Here is a 7015-nt window from a genome sequence, read left to right as displayed (position 1 = left end):
GCTTTGCCTCCCATCAGGGAGCTCCAGCCACATCCTCCTGCCTTTAAGCATCTGCGGGATATCAGACACTAGGCTGTATGTTCTGCACATTCCATGGAAACTTCTGGAGCCTCCTTCTGGTTTTCTTGACTAAAACACCCTGTCCCTCATCCCCATAGGGGTGGTGAAGTGGCAAAGTGGAGGGGAAATGCCGAGCACTCTGAAAACCCTCCCCAAAGGGATTTTTTGCCTCATCCTCTTCAACCTCATCTTTTGAGAGGGCTGGAGGTTGAAGATTAACTAACGTTGACTAACCAGCTTCAGCTCATTCCCCAAGCAAGTCCTACATAAGTCAACTAGCTCCTGTCTTGAAAATGCCGTGATGCTTTCACTGACAAGCATCTCATTTTAATATCTTGTTTCTCATATACAATTATAATTCAAGGTGGTATTTATTCTAATGGAAACATGCATATATTGCAATAGAATTATAAGGTAATCTAAGAGCAAACAAAGGAGGGAGTGTCTAACCTTGTCTGGGACAATTAAGAGGATCTTTGCAAAGGAAGTGATATGTGAGCTGCATCTGAAGGTCGAAGGGGAGATATTCAGTTCTGATGGAGACGGTGCTATTCTAGGTTTGACACAGCCAAGTGCTTCTCTTTCTGTGACAGCTCGTGCTCGTTAGACAATCTCAAAAATGGTTTCCAGAGCCTGACATCCAGTGGCTGTCAAACCATTTGTAGGGAAAGAACAGGGAGGTGGGAATAATAAAGATGGATTTGAACAGATAAGACAGAAGAACAGATTAGAGAGAAGCTACACCCCTACCACACATACGCTTCACTGACCTGGGAGAAGGGAGGGCTTTAAGACAATGAAAATATTCACATCACTCTGTGTGTGTGTATCCCAGTACACACACACACACACACACACACACACACACACACACACACACACACACACATAAATAGGCCATGGGTTTAGAGTCCAAGTTTTAGCCCCTCTATCCAAATCTATTCCAGAAGGTATAGGTAATACTAAAAAAAGGGAGAAAAACATGAATACAAGGCCAGGAACTCCCATATAATTGTATGCCAATGTCCTACAAAGCTTTCTAAAGGTGCCAAAGGCGAGCAAATAGCAAGTGAATTCTAGAGAGAGACACACAGGGCCTGTGAAACGTTCTGCAGAGTTAATACAAGCTGATTCCAGGCCCCTGAGAAGATGAAAACTCATCAATCTGGGCATTTCCTGGGGAGGCAAGTATAGAACATGGTTCCCTAAGCCAGAAGATTAATCCAATTCTGCCCTGAGACACTGAGCACTAGGAGTTTCTGGGATTCTCCGAGGGCCAAAGGTGGAGCACTTGAGAGCTGGAGGGGTCTCAGAGATCAATTCACACAGCAGATTTCACAGATGAGGAAACCGGGGCTCCAAGGTATTCCACGTCTTACCCCAAATCTCATCATTAATCACCAGTGACGCAGAACTAGAGCCCAGGGTTTGTGCTCTTCATGTCACGTTAGGTGACATGAAGGGAAAATACCAGCTCACCTGTGAGCAGGGCACAGAACACGTGTGTTTTCTCTCCCTACGATCCCTCTGGAAGCCCCACTAAAAAGAAAGCAAACGCGTGACATTATATTACAAACCTACAAGGACGCAGAGACCCATTGAGGAGCTGATCCCAGATGAGAGATGCCAACAGAAAAGCTTTCATTAAAAACCCAAACACTGGAAAGAGACTTCCCCAGTCCACTTCCCTTGCTTGGTCTCAGGAAATCGGTGGCCATATTTATATCCTCAGACACAAGGCCAGAGGATCTTCCCAAGAGAAACGGCCTAGCAAAAGATAAAAGACCTGATATTTCAGGGTGCCTCTAACAAAATGACCAGGTCTCAGCTCAATAACCCTAAATGAAATCCTGCTTTAACCATGCTCACAAATCTCCTTTGCCACTCACTCTTAAATAAAAACAGAAAGCAAGAGACCACCAGAAAATTGAGGCAAGCCTGTATCACTAAAGACAGCTCTGGTTTTTAAAGTTTTCTTTTAAATAGATTGACTCTCTTCCCTTCAAGTGCATTTCAATGTTTGTTTGGCTTTCCTTTCGCTGTTAACAGTAGCCTCAGAGGGACAAAAGAATCTTGGCTTTCAAGAAGCAGCATTAAGATTAAGAGCGTATGCAAATGCCAGAACCAAACCTGGTTCCGTGAATGTAAATTGGTGCAGCCACTGTGGAAAAAGGGTATGGAGGTTTCTCAAAACACTAAAAATAGAACTACCATAGGACCCATCAATTCCACCCCTGGGTATATATCCCTCCAAATCCCACTAATTCTAAAAAATACAGGCACCCCAATGTTCATAGCAGCATTATTTATGATAGCCAAGACATGGAAACAACCTAAATGTCCATTGACAGATGAATGGATAAAGGTGTGGTGTGTGCATATATACAATGGAATACGACTCAGCCATTAAAAAAGAACAAAATTTTGCTATTTGCAGCAACATGGATGGACTTGGAGGGCATTAAGCTAAGTGAAATAAGTCAGAGAAAGACAAATACTGTACGATAGGACTTATATGTGGAATCTAAAAAAATACAACAAACTAGTGAGTATAACAAAAAAGCAGCAGACTCACAGATATAGAGAACAAACTAGTGGTTACCAGTGGGGAGAGGGAAGGGGGGAGGGGCAATATAGGGACGGAGGGTGGGAGGTACAAACTATTGGCTATAAGATAGGCTCAAGGATGTATTGTACCACACAGGGAATATAGCCAATACTGTATAATAATTGTAAATGGAAAGTAACCTTTATAACTTGTATGGAAAAATAAACTTTTGGGCTTCCCTGGTGGCGCAGTGCTTGAGAGTCCGCCTGCCGATGCAGGGTACTCGGGTTCGTGCTCCGGTCCGTGAAGATCCCACGTGCCGTGGAGCTGCTGGGCCCGTGAGCCATGGCCGCTGAGCTTGCGCGTCCGGAGCCTGTGCGCCGCAACGGGAGAGGCTGCAACAGTAAGAGGCCCGCGTACAGCAAAAAAAAAAAACCTTTTAATTTTAGAATAAAAATCTGATTCCCTTAACAATAGCAGCATGAAATTGGGAAACTCACTGAACTTCTCTGTTCCTCAGTTTCCTCATCAGTTAAATGAGAAATACTGATGAGCCCCACGTGCCCCTGGTGCCACTGATCTCTGCAGAAAGAGCTGCCACAGGGCACCATTCACGTGGAACAGATGGAAATGGCTTCCCCCGGAGGTGTGTAGCGGGTGAAGAGGCAGGACCACGTGACATAGCCCTGTTCCGCAAACGCGCCAGGGAATGTCCCCAGGACTGTGCACACCGTGGGTCATCTACCAGCCTCCGTCCCGCGATCAGAGTGATGAGGCTGGAGACACCCAGAACCCTGCTCGCTTTTGGAGAAGTCTCCTCCCTGTCCCCGGTATGCACAGCCTCACCACCCCAATTTGCACAACATTCCTATGTACACTTCTTCGTATACACATCCATCACTGAGTCACACCTCATCCTTTATTAACTGGAAACTCACCCCACTTAGCTTTGCACATCTCTGAACACTCATGCTCCCCTATAGCCCAGATCCTCCCACTGTGCCTTCTAGAACTCAAAGTCATCAGCAGGCTCTTCTCTATTTCAACCTCTTCTTGGAACAATCTCTTCACCTTCTCCTCTGGCTGGAACCGGCTGACTGTGGAGGACTGAGCATCCCCTTCAGCCTGTTCTTTCGTGAGGCCAAGTGGGACGTGAAGTAGGTGTTTCCAGTTCCTCATTGTGGTTTCTAGACCGTCGTCCCTCCTCACTCATGAAATGAATCTGGTTCTTTGAAGCTCTTGCCATTAGCCAGCCTCGTTAGCTCCCTGTCATCGTGACAGCCATGTATGGATCACTAGAACCGTCCCCTCTTTTCTTAAAGATCACTGTTTTGATCTGTTTGCCTGTATCTAAGCGCAGTTCCCACCCACCCCCATCCCGCCTCACTTGTGTCCTAAATTCACTCCCCTCTCATCTGCTCAAAGATGTCACTGTGGCAGTTTTCCATCCTCTCTCACATCATAAATGTCCCTGTCTGTGGATTATGTCCCTTGATCATACAAAGATGCTCTCATCTTTAAAAACAACAATAAAAGAACCTCCCTTGAACTCAGATGAGTCTCTTGCTTCTCTATGTGTCCAATTCGCCTTTTATCATGACTCGGCAAAAGAGAGCCTACAGTCCCTGAATCCACATCCTTTCCCATCATTACCTTGGGAAACTACACCAGTTAGACTGTTATCTCCACAATAAAAACCAAAAGCACCTTCATCAAGGTCAATTCCATGTCATCATGTAATAGTCATTTCACCAGGATCATTTTTCTCAACTAGGTATGCTACCCATCAATGCCTTTCTTTTTCATGAAACGAAATGTTGCTTTTACTTGGCCTCAGGGAACTTCTGGACTGTTTGAAGGAGCCACGGAATGAGCAGCACAGGCATCCACTGGTCTGGGTCTCTGTAATTTGGGACCAATTTTAGGATTAAAATAGGCACAGTATCTCTCGGGGCCTCTTCTATGTTCTACATCCAATGACTATTTCCTACACACAGGGATGCACTGTGCTGACCTCTGTGTGGTGGATGCCGAGATGGAGACTGTGACCTTGCCTTCCAGGGCTCACAATGCAGAAGGGAGACATTCTCATTGGTCTAAGGAAATAACTCTTATTTTATTCTTTTCCCCCTCTGCCCAAACTGACTTCTGCTGACTCCCCTCTGACTACCTACCCAGTGAGTCTACTGCCAATATCTTAAATCGTATTTCCTCTGCTCACTCTCAAGCATATCACAGTGACAACTAGGAACAAAAATTGCTGATTAAATTCATTCATTCTTAGGGCAAAATGATTGGGAGTCCCCTTTAAACTCCTGTGTTTTTTGAATTTAATAATGCTCCTTATATTAAAACAAGAATTAATATTGAACAGCTTAAGAAACTTTGTAAAGTACAAAATGTATAGATTGAGAATGGTATTAAAGCAAATGATAGGCTTTTCAGGCTGCTAGGTCTATTTTCCTTCAAAGACTTCACTTCTTTCACGTTGTGGACACTTGCAACAGACAGCATGACCCAAAGTGTGAACACTTGCAAGAGGCTTTACTATCTGTGTTATGTTTTCCCTTGAATTTCTTTTTTCCACACCAGAACACCCAACGCTTTCTGAAAATTGTATCTGCCAAGTATACAAGGTATCCAAGGAAGTTTTCTAAAAAGCTGAGGAATTGTCCTTTCTCCTTTCAGAGTCAGGAACCACTGTTTGGAGAAACAATTGATGGCACTGGGGACTTTTTTTGACGCTGTGATTTCCATATTCTGAATTCTGAGAAACCATGGAAATGTATCTATTCAGTAAACATCTATCAGTAACTCCTGATGACTTTTATTTGAGAAAATACCATACACTGAAGAAAATTCCCTAATAGCTTGACTAAAGACCAAAACTATCTTTGAAAATACCAATAAGGCCCCCAATTTTTGTTTTCTAAGACATTTCTTTTTAATATAAGGGCATGAATACATCATCATCTAAAGTTCTTCTCATTCCCAATAGCTCCTACATATTTTGTATTTGGTTCTGTCTTTCAAAATATAATCCCTAGCCAGGATTTGTGTATATTTAAGCAGGGTGAATTACCTGGGCTTGAATTCACACCAGGTAAGGTGACTCACCTGTTCCTCCTCTAGTCTTCATCATCTCTGTAAACAGGTGCTCAAACCCAGGACCTGGGACTCACTTTTGTCTTCTCACCGTCACTCACCTTCATACCCATCGCCAGGTCTTGTCATTTCCACATCCACATCTGTGGATCTGAATTCTCACTATCATCCCCTATATCTGGGGTAGCCATAACCTTTCACCTGAACTGAAACCACAGGCTCCTAACTGGTATCCATTTCTGATCCATTCTACACATAGCTGGCAAAGTCTTATTGGTGTATCACTTCCTGTTCAAAGCCTACAGTGGTTTCCGTTCACAAGCTGGATATCCGACAGAATCCTTATCAAGGTCCAAGCAACCCTGCATGATCTGTCCTCCTGCTCCCTTCATCTGACTCACTATTCTCCAGTGACAGTACTATTCTTTCGGGTCCAGCAAAGATCTCTTCCGAGTCAGGACCCTCGCACGGGTTACTGCCACAGCCAGATGTTAAGTCAGAGCAGCCTCTGCGAATTATAACCTTAAATTGTGGAGTCAGAGAGTCCGTTCTGAGATCTGAAGAGTGAGTCCCACCCTGCTCACTGGCTCAGAGCCCATCCCTTGAACCTATTAAAGTCACGCTAATGATCTGTCTGTTTTTAGTCTGCCTCCCTACTGGATTGTAAGCCCCATGAGGGCAGGGGTATGTCTGTTTTCTTATGAAGAACATCCCCTTTGCTTGGAAACTTCCAAAATAAAGAAGTGCCTACTTAATACATATTTGTTAAAGAATAAATTAATGTTATTTTTCCTTCTAAAATCTGGCTTGCCCCAGAATGTGTTACTTTTTCTTTTTAATCTAAATTCAGGGTTTTTTATGCAAAAGACTGTTTCTGAGAAACAGAGTGTTCTCTCTCACTCAATTCCATGTGTTGCTGTAACAAATAAATCTCTGTGTTGAGCTATTACATGTTTTTAGATTTATTCCTCACTCACGCAAAACTCACGTGAGTATTCTTGACCAGCAGGCAGATTTCCTTCTCTAGAAGGAAACCCAAGCCCCTTCCATGTGGGGAGCAACCTGTTCAATTGAAGCTGTGAGGATGTGCTGCTCACTTGCATCAGGACCGGAGGAGGAGCGTGGAGGGAGGGGCACAGGATGCTGTGCGCCTGACCTACACTCGCATCCACCTGATGGATATCTGTGACCTGGCACACAGAACTGCAGGAGAAACAGGGAAATACATTCTAGCCCCAAAGGAAGAGAAAATGATTTCATGATCAGTTCAAAGGCAATCCCAAGCTTATCAAAGAATTGTGT

General features: G+C 44.1%; 1 pseudogene; it reads right to left on the bottom strand.

Moving 5' to 3' along the window:
• Window positions 1-4951: 4951 nt before the first annotated feature.
• LOC132495843 (PAX3- and PAX7-binding protein 1-like) lies at window positions 4952-5826 on the bottom strand (annotated as a pseudogene).
• Between the last annotated feature and the right edge of the window lie 1189 nt (window positions 5827-7015).

This window comes from Mesoplodon densirostris, chromosome 9 (assembly GCF_025265405.1).
Source record: "Mesoplodon densirostris isolate mMesDen1 chromosome 9, mMesDen1 primary haplotype, whole genome shotgun sequence".
NCBI lineage: Eukaryota > Metazoa > Chordata > Mammalia > Artiodactyla > Ziphiidae > Mesoplodon > Mesoplodon densirostris.
The sequence above is the reverse complement of the archived record's forward strand: the minus strand, read 5'-3'. Positions and strand labels throughout refer to the sequence as shown.